Here is a 13,584-nt window from a genome sequence, read left to right on the forward strand (position 1 = left end):
ACACTAACACTTTAGGGCCATGCAGATATGTGCATGTATGTGTAGAATGGTGGTGATTAGGGCTCCAATCGAAAGAAGTTTGAGAAGCTGTAGCTGAATGTTGCAAGCAATAGAAGACCTTAAAATGAGGAGGGAGAAGATCAGAAGATTCAACCATTAGCTCAGAATGTTCTGGAGTCTGGAGAACTAGTTCTAAAATTTTAATACATGATAGTGAAGGAGTAGATTCCAACTGATGAGGTCAGAAGGGCTGCCTAAGCTTCAAAAAGTGAATTCTGATTGGGCAAATAGAAAAAGGGAAGGAGAGCATGTTCCCAGCAGAGATAGCAGCTTTATCCAGGTAATAGCAGTATCCAGGGCAAGAAACTCAGGTGGGTACCATAGGTGAGTGATCCAGGGGATCTCATAGCTCTCTCAAGAGGTCAGCACTTTGGTAGAAAGGTGGGTAAAACTACAGCCCTTCCCTTTATTTTCTTTTAAGAACAAGAGGGCCATGCAGTGATCAAAAGCAGCTGCTGCTTGGATGTAGCATCCGGGAGACAATAGGGAGTGGTAAGGACTGTGGCAAATAGGGAACACTCACCCCCATCTAAAGGGCAGCAGTTAAATAGTTTCACTAACGAATCCAACTAGTATCCATGAGGATGCGGGTTCGATCCCTGGCCTCGATCAGTGGGTTAAGAATCCGGTGTTGCCATGGCTGTGATGTAGGTGTCTGTGGTGTTGCCATGGCTGTGATGCAGGTGGCAGACACAGCTTGGATCCCACATGGCTGTGGCTGCAATTCAACCCCTAGCCTGGGAACTTCCATATGTCACAGGTCTGGCCCTAAAAAGCAAAAAAAAAAAAGTTAAAAAATAAAAAAATAAATAGTTTCACTCAGCTGCTGCCTAGGGGGAATTTGGGAACCAATGCTAATAGATTTTTTAAATTCCACTTAATATCATCTCAGCCCTGTTTGAAGTGCTTAAGATACTGATTTAACATATCCCCAAAGATGTGGTGAAGCTTTCCTCAAATCTGTTACTTCACAGTTCATGATAGACTTCCTGGCATGTGTAGGTCAGCAGTGTCCTCTCTGTGTACTCTTCCTTCATCATCTTTGCTGGTATTTTCTGGGGTACCTTGGACCTCAAATCACAGAGTGAGGAGTTCCTGTCGTGGCGCAGTGGTTAACGAATCTGACTAGGAACCATGAGGTTGCAGGTTCGGTCCCTGCCCTTGCTCAGTGGGTTAATGATCCGGTGTTGCCGTGAGCTGTGGTGTAGGTTGCAGACGCGGCTCGGATCCCGCATTGCTGTGGCTCTGGCTTAGGCCGGTGGCTACAGCTCCGATTTGACTCCTAGCCTGGGAACCTCCACATTGCCGCAGGAGCGGCCCAAGAAATGGCAAAAAGACAAAAAAAAAAAAAAAAAAAAATCACAGAGTGATATTCTCTTATGAAGGATATTGCCTTGAGAGAGAGGAAGAAGCTTCCAAGGTAAGCCTGTGTCCTTTTGGTTTTTTTTGATTTGGCGGTCTAAGGTTTACTTAGGAAGTGCTGCAGCCCACAACAAAATCAGTCTATCCTGGTCACCCACCTAGCTACACATTTTGCTTTTAGCACAATGTTTGCGTTCTTTCCAAACCTTAACTCCAAACTTTAAATTTTGATTCAGTTAGTCTATTGTGTTTTCATAACATCCTTCCACACAATGCTTTATTTTTCTATCCAATAAATTATTTCTTGATCCAAAAAAACCCCTCAAACTTGTGGGAAAAAGTACGGCCAGTCTTTTCAATACTTAGAAAAATTAATATTCCACCGTGTTTTGGGAGGGTCCCAGTTCTAGATCCGATTAGAGTGCATGTCAGTGCTTTTTTAGCCTTTTGGACAATATTAATGGCACAACAGTGATGGAATTTGAATATTATTGAATAGTCTTCACTAACTACTTTTTGTGTCTGGAATCTAGAGGGAAAAGTCATAGTAAAATTCCCTTAATTAGAAATGCATGGTTCTTAATCTGATAGGGAAAATACGTAATATAGCTAGATAGGGAAGGTTTGGAGGGAAATGGTTTAAAAGATGCAATGATGGGAGTTCTCGCTGTGGCACAGTGGGTTAAGAATCCAACTGCAGCAGCTTGGGTCACTGCAGAGGCACAGGTTCAATCTCTGGCCTGACGCGGTGGGTTAAAGATCTAGCCTTGTCGCAGCTGTGGCACAGGTCACAGCAGCGGTTTGGTTTCCATCCCTGGCCTGGGAACTTCCATATGCCATGCATGTGGAAAAAAAACAAAAAAAAAAACAAAAAAAAAACAGAAACAAACCAAACAAAAAAAAAAACAAACATGCAATGACAGACCAGCAAATCAAGAGCGACAGAATGAAGTTTGTTTGTTTTTTTGTTTTTACAAGTTTTCAAATGGTTCTGGCTTTGTTTTTCTTGGAATACACTTCCTTAAGGATTTGAATCCTGTTCATTTGACTGGACTCCAGAACTCTGAGACAGAGCCATGGGTCAGCCAGGACTTAGGAGCAGTTCATGAAGTAGAGACTAAAGGTGCAAGGCGAATGGCAACGTGGGCTACATCACTGGACCCGAAAGGTGCTGAAAAAGGTGGAATCTAAATCTCAACCAAGAAGCAGAGTGGCCAGTTCCACACACCATCACAATGTGGACAGCGTGCAGTGAGCAAGCCCACGACTCTTTTTTTTGTTGTTTTTTATTTTTTTGTCATTTGTCTTTTTAGGGCCGCACCTGGGTCCTATGGAGGGACTCAGGCTAGGCGTCTAGTCAGAGCTACAGCTAGCTGCCAGCCTACACCACAGCCAAAGCAATGCCAGATCCAAGCCACATCTGCGACCTACACCACAGCTCGTGGCAATGCCAGATCCTCAACCCAGTGAGCAAGGCCGGGGATGGAACCTGCAACCTCATGATTCCTAGTCAGATTCGTTTCCATTGCACCACAATGGGAACTCCGGCAAGCCCACTACTCTTAAGATGATTTTCTAGATTTCTGTTTCCACCATCTCTAAGTATATTCAAAATGTTGAAAGAATCAAGGACTGTGGCAAACAAACAAACAAAACAAAACCACCCAACCGATGTTTTTGGCACAGCTTAGGCCCACTGAAGAGTAATTTAAAGAGGAATAGTCTTGAAGGAGAAAGGGCGGGTTGATAGGTATAGGGCCCAGTTCAGGATTTGTTAACAGCTTCAGCATCACTCAGCCCTTCCTCACCTGTGAAGTGAAGTCCTTGAACTAGACAGTTGTCTTGTGTGTGCTGCTCAGCCTTGAGTGTGTGTACAGATTGCCCAGGCAGCGTGTGAAATGGCACCTGTTGATTTACTAGGTCTGGGGTGAGGCCTGAGGCTGGCCTTGCAGGCGAGCTTCCGGGCGCTGCTTCTGCTGTGGGTGCCTCGCCACAGACCACATGGCATTTGGCTTGCTCGGCATGATCTCTAAGCCCAGGCTTTCGTGAGCTCTGCAGCTCTGTGAGCGTGTGATCATCTGACACTTCAGAAAGACAGGAAGATTTCAGGAAACATGCCTGCCGTGGTATTAACTGTTCTCATTCTTCATAATCATCTTCCTCAAACCCCATTTAAGTGCTTAATTATGCATGCCAATTTCACATGCTTTACAAAAAGAACTAACTCGATTTGGCCCCTGCCTTATCCAGCTTGACAACCTAAGACAGATGGAGAAATATGTGGAGAGACAGTAATAAATATTGAGGCAGTAATAAATATTGAGTGATGAATATTCATCCATATATAAAAGATATTCAAATTAAAAGGTTATGCATTTAGCGTGGGCCTTAGGATATTTATTTTCTTACAGCTTTTGTTCCTTTTAAAACCTGGCATACTAAAAGCGTTGCTCTGTAGTTTTTACCTAAAGACAAGGAGTTTCTGTTTCTGTTTTACAGATGGGGGCCAGCAAGTGGGAAGGGCACTTTCTGAGTTTTTTGTTCTTGTTGTTGTTATTGTCTTTTCTTTTTTCTTTTCTTTCTTGTCTTGTCTTTTCCATTCTTTTCAGGGCTGCACCTGAGGCATATGGAATTCCTGGGCTAGGGGTCAAATCAGAGCTGCAGCTGCCACCCTACGCCACGGCCATGGCAACACTGGATCCGAACCACATCTGCGACCTTGCAGCAAGTCCAGATCCTTAATCCACTGAGCAAGGCCAGGGATCGAACCTGCATCCTCACAGATTCTATGTCAGTTTCTTAACCTGCTAAGCCACCACAGGAACTCCACTGCTATATTATTTTGGCTTCATTAACTACAAAAGAAATATTTTATCAGCTCCACATGCCTAACCCTGATTACTGTCTGCAATGTGTCCTGGACTAATTTTGTGTTGCTCAGTGCCAACTGTGTGGACAGAGTTTCATTAGCCTCAGCTCTTTCTACCCAGGGACCTTGGGCCCATCAAGTCATCCTCACACTGTCCTTGGGAAGCAGAGGAGGCAGGGCCAGACATTGTTATCTCTGCATCGTGGATGGTTAATTAATGCAGGGGAAAAAGTTGGTGTCTCCAGAGTCTCATGGTAATTAAGTCACACAGGACACAGTGGATTCCATTCTCCTTCTTCTATATATTTGCTAAATTCCCTGGAGGTCTCGGCTGCCTGGATGAAGGAAAGGATCAGTTAAGTGGCCGTTGCCAGCATTTTCTTCTGACAGCAGAAGAAATATCTACTCCTGGAGGGCAGGCCACCCACCCACTGGAGGTGGCATTCGGGTGGCCGTGGTGATGAGCAGGTTGGTTATAACTTATCACAGTTTAGCAGAGTGATGCCAGATTGACTCTGTTCATTGATTTGTTCTAGCTGAGAAACAGCTGAAAGGATTATCACAGAACTAGAAAATGGTCCTATCTAACCAAGGATGTCTCTGTCAACTACTTAGCAAGTGTGGGATTAGAGACCATTGGCTTATAATTTCTTGATTGAAATAATATAGTATTTAGGGATGCAGAGGTGCAGAGAATACTATGCTTGGCCACACTTTAGACGACAGCTGTGTGTTATCCAAAATGATGTATGAGTGAGGCATGGCTTTGGAGTCAGGTACACTGGCTGTTGAAGCTTGTCCCCACAGGAGTTCCCATGTGGCGCAGCAGAAACAAATCCGACTAGGAACCATGAGGTTGCAGGTTTGATCCCTGGCCTTGCTCAGTGGGTTAAGGATCCGGCATTGCCGTGAGCCATGGTGTAGGTTGCAGGCGCGGGTTGGGTATGGCGTTTCTGTGGTTTCGGTGTATGCCAGCAGCTGTAGCTCCGATTGGACCCCTAGTCTGGGAACCTCCTAATGCCAGGAGTGTGGCCCTAAAAAGCAAAAAAAAAAAAGAAAAAGGATAAAAAGAAACTTGTCTCCATCACTCACTGGTGGTGTCACTTAGCCTTTCCAAGTCTCCATTTCCCCATCTGTAGAACCAGTGTTACAGTAGCACAAATCCCACAGAATTCCCATGAGCATCCATGAGTTGAGAATGTATGGATATGTAGCACAGGGTCTGCAAATAGTAAGACTTATAACTGGTAATTTTCAGTAATCCTAAAACCATGACAAGTGACAGCATCTGAAATCATGTGGGTCTTGAAAGAGAAGAGCAAGAGATTCTAAATGTGGTGTTTTCATGTTATTTCATGAACGAATATTTGTGCGGGAGTTTGTATCTAGGTTAATGAAAATGTCACACACTGTTTATTGGGAAAAAAGCTGTTATTGAAGCAAAGCCTGCATTAATTAGGCTCAACTTCATCTTTCATTCTGTAATATCATATACAACTGTTGTTTTCCTTGTTTTGTGAAATTAACTATAAAGAGAGAAGGCAGTCCGCCTAGATTAAAGAAGACATAAACCCCTGAGTAATTATTATAGCTGGAAGCTAAACCTTTAAAAAGCCACCTTGGCAATACTGTATGTTTTGCATGAGTACCTAGTAATAGATCTCTGTGGGCACATGGGACTATGCAGACCAGATCAAGAGCACTAAATTGCTGGTGCCCCCTTAAAGGCAAATGAGGGCAGAGCTATATCTGAAACTTGGTCTCCAGAACTGAGAGGATGCCCGTTGCTACCGACGGAGTGGGAATGTGAGCGAGGCGCTCGGAGGGGCCCCTTCCTTCAGTAAGTGGAACCAAAAGCCGGCCAACTCTCTTGTAAGGCTGCAGGGCAGGCCTGAGCGAGGGCCTGAGGCAGCTGAATAGAAACCCGAGAAGCAAAAATGAGCTGTTTAAAGTGGAGGGTGGGAGCAGAGATCCAGGGAAGTCCCTAACCTCAGAAACTTATTCAATGGCACCTTTTTATAGGGCGCCTGTGGCTTCTGGTCAAGTGGAGGTTGACCCAACTTGGCTCAAGAGGAAGCCAGTTCTTCCCCAAATTTAGTTTGGACATGGTTCACCTGTCACAATGTAGAATCTGATTCAGTAGGTCTGAGATTCTGCGTTTCCACGTCCCCAACTGTGGCTGATACTGCTGGGCCAGGCACCACACATTGAGTAGTAAGGGTTTAATCCACTCTTTCTCCAAACAGTGGGTTAAGGATCCAGCATTGCTGTGAGCTGTGGTGTAGGTTGCAGACGTGGCTTGGGTATGGCGTTGCTGTGGCTGCGGTGTATGCCAGCAGCTGTAGCTCCGATTGGACCCCTAGCCTGGGAACCTCCATATGGTGGCATTCTCTCTCTCTCTTTTTTAATTTTATGGCCACACTTGGGGTATGTGGAAGTTCCTGGGCCAGGAATTGAGTCTGAGCCACAGATGCAGCTTCGGCAATGCCGGATCCTACACTGGGCCAGGGATCCAACCCTCACTTCTGCAGCGACCCGAGCTGCTGCAGTTGGGTTCTTAACCCACTGTGCCACGGAGGGAACTCCCAAGCATCCCATTCTTTGATCACCACCTCTTTCATTTCAACCCTCCCCTATGTCTTGGATTCCACCAGCACCTGCAATCTATTGATCTCACTCAATTCTACCATCTGTTACCCGCTCCACTTCTCCTTTCCCGGCTACTCAGCTTAGGATTTCAGGAGCTCTCTTTGCAACGCTCCCTTGCACAACACCTTTAGGCTCTTTGCTTCTTTCTCTCTCCTTAGATTCACCGGCATAGCTCGTATACCTCCCCCACATCTTTATTGGTGCTGTGAGGTGGCTGAAGGAACATACACCTCAGTGCTAATCGGTCTCACTTTCACCTCTGTGGGTCCCTCAGGCTACTGGTTCTGTGTCTGGTGTCTTTACTCTTTCCCTCTCCTGGAGGACTTCTTCCTCTTCCTTGCTCTCCTATTTGAACTGATATTAGAATGGAAGATGTGATTAAATTAGAACAGAATCAAAAAACCTATTGTAAAAACTACATACCACCATGGATATTCATAAAGCCACTCTGATCCATTTGAATTCACACGGCCACCTGTTTGGGGACCGTTTTGGACCTGCATGGACTGAATGTAATGGAGATCATTGAGCCCCCCAGGCCCTTGGGGGATCAGGAGGGAAAATGACTCACATCAAATTCTGTTCAGAAATGTCTCTCCCTTCCTTCCCGCAGTAAATGCTCTCAGGGAGGTTCATCGTTAATTCGGGATTTAACCCACCTGCCTGCTCTGGGCTGTGGGGCTTGTTATCTTCATGTGGGACAGAGACCAAGAGCTGTCACTTGTTAGCATTTAACAACAGTTCCTCTGGCCAGACGCCTCCTTCCCTGGGAATTTAAGAAAGGTGCTATTTCGGCCATACCTGTGACTCCGTTTGGGTCAACACTTATGAATGTGGCTTTAGGTTGGTAGAATAAATAGTAAATGAAGGCACTGCCATGAGAGTGTGTAGTGTCACTCATCCTCCAGTGATGAGAGTTAGGCAGTCTTTCATTAAAAGTGAAAAAGAAGTGTAGATGTCTATGCGAGGTTCTAGAAATGCTTATTTTTATTTTATTCTGAACAGTTTTGCTTTTAATAACATCATTAGCCTAAATCATTGCCTCACAAGGTTTTGAGCAAGCTCTGACTTAGGAAGAGAAAGCACAGGGTATTTTGGGAGTATTAAACAAGAGCCAAGAATACAGCAGGTGGTAGATGTGCTCTTCTGTCTCTCTTCTCCCCTCTATGTGCCCTTTCTAATGGTCACCATCCAAGCTGTTGTCTTTCTGCATAATGTGGAAGTTGGGATATCAGTATTATGTTTTGATTAGTCATCATTTATTTAAGACCAGTGACTCTCAACTGATTTTGCCCTTCATGGGACATTTGTCAAATGCTGGAGACTTTTTTTTTTTTGTTTTTTTGGGGCCACACCCAAGGCAGTTGGAGGTTCTCAGGCTAAAGGTTGAATTGGAGCTATAGCCACCAACTAACACCGCAGCCACAGCAAGGTGGGATCCAAGCCGCATCTGTGACCTACACCACAGCTCATAGCAACGCCAGATTCTTAACCACTAAGCAAGGTCTGGGATCGAATCTGCGTCCTCATGGATGCTAGTCAGATTTGTTTCTGCTGAGCCACAACGGGAACTCCTGGAGCTATTTTTGAGGATCCCAACCAAGGGTGGAGGAATGCGGACCCCTTAAAACAAGGAATTATCTAGCCCCAAATGCCAGTGCTCTGTACCTTATGCTGTTGTTTACAGTTGATTACTTCATTGGACTCTAAGTAAAAGAAGGAAAAGCTTGAAAAGACTGACAGGCTGAGGACTCAGGTTGGGACAAGTTGGTGGACCCACCTGCCATGAAGCCTACCACAGATGGTTTCCAGCTTACAAACAAGTGCTTTATTAGATATCAATTTCTTTCTTTCTTTTTTTCTTCTCACTGCTGCACCTGTGGCATATGGAAGTTCCCAGGCTAGGGATGGACTCAAAGCTGCAGCTGCAGGCTTACACCACAGCCTGGGCAACACCGGATCCGAGCTGCATCTGTGATCTATGCCAGATCTATAGATTGAGGCAATGCCAGATCCTATCTATAGATTGAGGCAATGCCAGATCCTTAACTCACTGAGTCCAGGGATCGAACTTGTGCCTGCACAGACACTATGTTGGGTTGTTAACCTGCCATATTGGGTTTTTAACCTGCCGAGCCACAAGAGGCACTCCCTAGATACTCATTTCTATGTTAGTTGTTTAGCCTCTTACGAAACAAAACAGTGTGGCAGAGGCACAGAGAAGTCCAGCTTCTGATGGCAGGTGAGGGTGATGAGATGCATGATGAGGTATGACTCCCCCAGGGGTGGGAGCTTGTCAAACCATGCAAGGTGGCTTGGGTTTTAGCCCAAGAGCTGTGGAGAACTATTAAGTATGGTGCCCTCATGCTCTTTTCCATACACTAGTCACAGCCTGTACATTTATTATTACTTGTGTCTCTGTATATATTGGTGACTTGGTCTCCTGAATGGGGCCTCTTCATCTTTGCTTTTGTATATAGTGCAGAGGTTTATGAGTAAGTGTTTATTAGACTTAGCGGCATCTCAAAAAGAGTTATTTCTCCCCTTTGGAACGGGTGCTTTTCCCAGACACTTGTTTCTGATGCAGTGGTTGAGAGCTTGAAATGCATCTTCCTGGTTTCATAAATGATGGGTTTTCAGGCTGGTGTGGAAACTTTCCAGAACCCATCCGGCTTGCTGAGCTGTAATGCTTAGAAGTTCAGAATGGGGAATTTCCTAGCAAAGGGCAAAGAGGAGAGAATTTCCATTGCCTTTGTTGAAAGCAGACTCTTGGTAAATGTGAACTCTCCCCTTTTGCTCTTAACCTGTGACTCTCCCTCACCTTCTGCTGCACCTTTCTCTCACAGGTCCCAGCAGGAGGCTCTTAGACCACATGGCCAGGGGCCTTGTGAGGTGGGATGGGGGCTGGGGCTCTTGTCTTGCTGGCGTCTTGAGAGTCCGGCGTGTCTGATGTGTCTGGCGTGGCAGGTCATGGAGGGACCACCCACCCTGCTTGTTGTCAGCTTACTATTTCCCTTTGGTCTTTCTAGCAGTGCTTGGCATTTCATTTCTTTCTAAGAAATAGCTTTCTTTTCTCTTTTAAACTCTTGCCCTAAAGAGGGGGAAAAAAAAAAGCTGCCTTGGTTTAACCTCAGTGGATATTTTTTCTGAGACTTTAGTTTGGGGGTCATTCTTTCCCTCCCAATGTTTTTACTTCTACTTAGCGTATTTTAAGATGTCTTCTTAGATCCACAGTCTACAAAAACAGAGTATTCGATATGAGATTACATTCCTCAAACTTGAATCACACATCCTCTTAGAGGAAGTGATCTTTGTGATACAGTTTTATCTTAACCATAGGAAACCATGCTCACAAAAATTTAGCATGTTTCAAGATGAAGATATAAAATAACTTGGCTAAATCCAGTATAACAAGTATTACACAATTCTGCAGAGTTTTATTCCAGCCGTCTTTGTTCTGCTAAGACTGTCATCTTCTTGGGCATGCAACTGTTTTTGGTTTTGTTTTAATCTGTACATGCACCTTGCATGCTGGAAGGGTCCATGTTTGTGTTGTGTGGTGCTGGCTCCTAGTTAACCATCAGTGTCTATGAGAGGAGGTGGGATGAAGCAATGAGTGAAAAAAAACAAAGCATGGATGTAATTATTAATCATTGAAAGTACATGTGGTTAATGCCATCCATTTTACTTTCTTTCATGTATAAAATTAGGGATAATCTATAGGTCTCTGAACATTTGAAGAACTAGTTTTAACTTCTGTTTTCTGACATAATTTTTATAGTGCCAAAGGTTAATTAAATACTTATTTCTCAGTTTCTTTATTGCTCAGAACTTTTAATAAGTAAGTGAAAAGATCATCATGTTACCCTTAGTTACTGCAATTTTAATCCAGTTCAGAGTTTTGAAATTGTTTCCTGTTGTGTTTCCTTTCCAGAAAACACGAAGTCATTCTCTTATTTCGACAGCTGAGTGCAACTTCGGAACAGGGAGAGAGTGACTGCCAGGTACTCATTTATCTGGTTTATTCGCCATTGTCTATCCATGCTTGCCTTTAGTTGAGCCTCGTACGGTTCATCAGGGTATATCTGGGGACTCTGAGTTGTAGGACTGCAGACCCACAGTTTGGAAGCTGAATAATCTCAAGAGTATTAGCTAATCCAGTTTGGAATTTAGCACCATGGGGTTTCTGCCATGGCAACCAAGACACCACCCACCAGTCATGATTCCTACAACATGCTGCTTCCCTTTGGTCAGTGATAGACGCAAGCCTGAGTCTACCCGGTAATGTCTATGTGAAATTAGGCCAAATGCTTACCCTCTCCTCAGCTCTTTCTTCATTTTTGAGATAGAGACTGTAATTGGATAGCCTGATGGAGTTCCAGTTCTGAACAGTGCTCCCTGCCACCACTGCCGCCGCCACCACCACCACCACCACCACCACCACCACCAAAAAAATATACATGAGGCTGCATGTTATTATTATCATTATTAGTGGTAGTAGGAATTTCATGTAGTGCTGATAAGAAAATTATGTAACCAAAAAAAAAAGAAAAAAAAAAAAAGTTAGGAGTTCCCGTCGTGGCACAGGGGAAACGAATCTGACTAGGAACCATGAGGTTGTGAGCTCGATCCCTGGCCTTGCTCAGTGGGTTAAGGATCCGGCGTTGCCGTGAGCTGTGGTGTAGGTCGCAGTCGAGGCTGGGATCCCGAGTTGCTGTGGCTGTGCTGTAGGCCGTCAGCAACACCTCCGATTAGACCCCTAGCCTGGGAACCTCCATATGCCGAGGGTGCGGCCCTAAAAAGACAAAAGACTAAATAAATAAATAGATAAAATTATGTAACAATTCTTTAATGATCTTAGGTCATCTTTGAACAGAGCCAAAACCAAAAAGGAAGAAAAAAAAATCAGCCAACCTAAACGAACGACTAGTTAACCCAAAGACATTCCTTATTTGATTTTAGCAATCCGTTTGCTACATGGTTATTCACTTTTCTAATGAATCCTGGACTTTGAAGTGCCATGCCCACCCATTTGAAAGATTTACAGACCTCAAGCACTGTGACCTGACTGACCCCTGACCATTATACATCATTATCCAATTCTTCTTATGGTCCAGAAAGGAAGGAGTACATCTGGCCTGAATGTTCCTAATCGCTTCACTGAGGGCATCTTATAAAATAGGCCACTGTCTTTCAATTAAATCTTTCCTTTAACTTGTTGAGAAGTTCTTTCTCTTGCCAGAGGAACCCTTTCCTCTGAGGAGAGCAGGGAGCTATTTCAGGGTCATTTGGGCTCCTCTTGGAGGACTTTCTAAATATAACCACCGATCCTGGAAAACAGCCTGCCTTTTGTTAGTTAACATCGACTAAAGAGTCAGTGCCTTAAGAGCTTTGATTATCCATGCTCCAAAAATGCCTTTCTCTGATCTCCCAACGTTTGACAAGAATCTCGAATCGGGGATTAAATATTGTTTTCTCTAATGCACTTCCATTTCCAGGAGAGCTGCTTGCCTTACATATTGTGTTTGTGGGCCTGAAATATAGAGCATTTTCTAGTTAAGGGGCCTTACGACTTAACTCAGGAATCTATGTATTTTAGAATAGGGCTCAGATATTTCTGTAGTGGAATCACAGAGTCAGGTTTCTAGGAAGCATTGTATCATGTGCTTTTTTGTATGTGGCTGATGGTTTTCTGCCTTTTTATTTTTTTATTATTTATTTATTTATTTATTGGCCATGTTCACTGAACATAGAAGTTCGAGGGACAGGATTGGCCCTGCACCACAGCAGTCACCCAAACCCCTGCAGTGACAATGCCGCATCCTTAACCCACTGTGCCACAAGGGAACTCTTCCTTTACTGCATTTCAAAAAATTTTTTATCCTCTGGAGTTTGTGGTTTGCTCTCTGCCAGATTCCTGACCCCAGTGTTTTGGCTATCTATATTCATTGATCCCAAGCAGCTCTCAAATTAATATGTGTACAGTGACCTTCACTTATCCTCTAATTACGACTGATTCCTTCTCCTGGAATCAATGTTTTAATTAAAGCCATCACTCTTGACCTCATAACTTGGGCCAGAAATCTCCATGCTGGCACTGTCTCCCCCTTTGCATTCTGTCCACACTAGATCCTGGATTTAAGAAAATATATGAATGTTCCCAAAACAGCGACTGGCACTTGGTGAGGTCAGATAGTAATTGCCAGCGGTCACAAATGTTAATTGTAAACATCTTTTCCATCTTCCTCTCCTCTGCCTCCCACTGTCACTACATTAGTACTGGTTTTCATCAGCTCTGCTCCAGTCTGTTGCTGGAGCTAACAGTATAGCTCTCTTCCAACAGACTGCCCCCACTCTAGGTATCCTGCTCCCAATATTTTTTTTCCTTTTATGGCTGCACCTGAGGCACCTGGAGGTTCCCAGGCCAGGGGTTGAATTGGAGCTGCAGCTGAGCCCTATGCCCCAGCCACAGTGATGCCCCAGCCACAGTGACTCGGGATGCAAGCTGCATCTGCGACCTGCTCCACAGCTTGCAGCAACCCCAAATCCTTAACCCACTCAGCGAGGTCAGGGATCAAACCCACATCCTCACTGACACTACGTTGGGTTCTTAACCCTTTGAGCCACAATGCTCCCAAATGATT

The 13,584-nt window shown here is 44.5% G+C and overlaps 1 protein-coding gene across 3 annotated transcripts in view; it reads left to right on the plus strand.

The window, feature by feature from the left end:
* The window catches only part of PAG1 (phosphoprotein membrane anchor with glycosphingolipid microdomains 1), a 168,403-nt gene that overhangs the window by 44,371 nt on the left and 110,448 nt on the right, over positions 1-13,584 (plus strand). For all 3 annotated transcript variants that reach the window (XM_021089173.1, XM_021089174.1, XM_021089175.1), the window contains one exon: positions 10,875-10,944. The gene's annotated coding sequence lies outside the window, so the exon portion shown is untranslated. The remainder of the gene's footprint in view (positions 1-10,874; positions 10,945-13,584) is intronic.

This window comes from Sus scrofa, chromosome 4, assembly GCF_000003025.6.
Source record: "Sus scrofa isolate TJ Tabasco breed Duroc chromosome 4, Sscrofa11.1, whole genome shotgun sequence".
NCBI classification, from domain to species: domain Eukaryota; kingdom Metazoa; phylum Chordata; class Mammalia; order Artiodactyla; family Suidae; genus Sus; species Sus scrofa.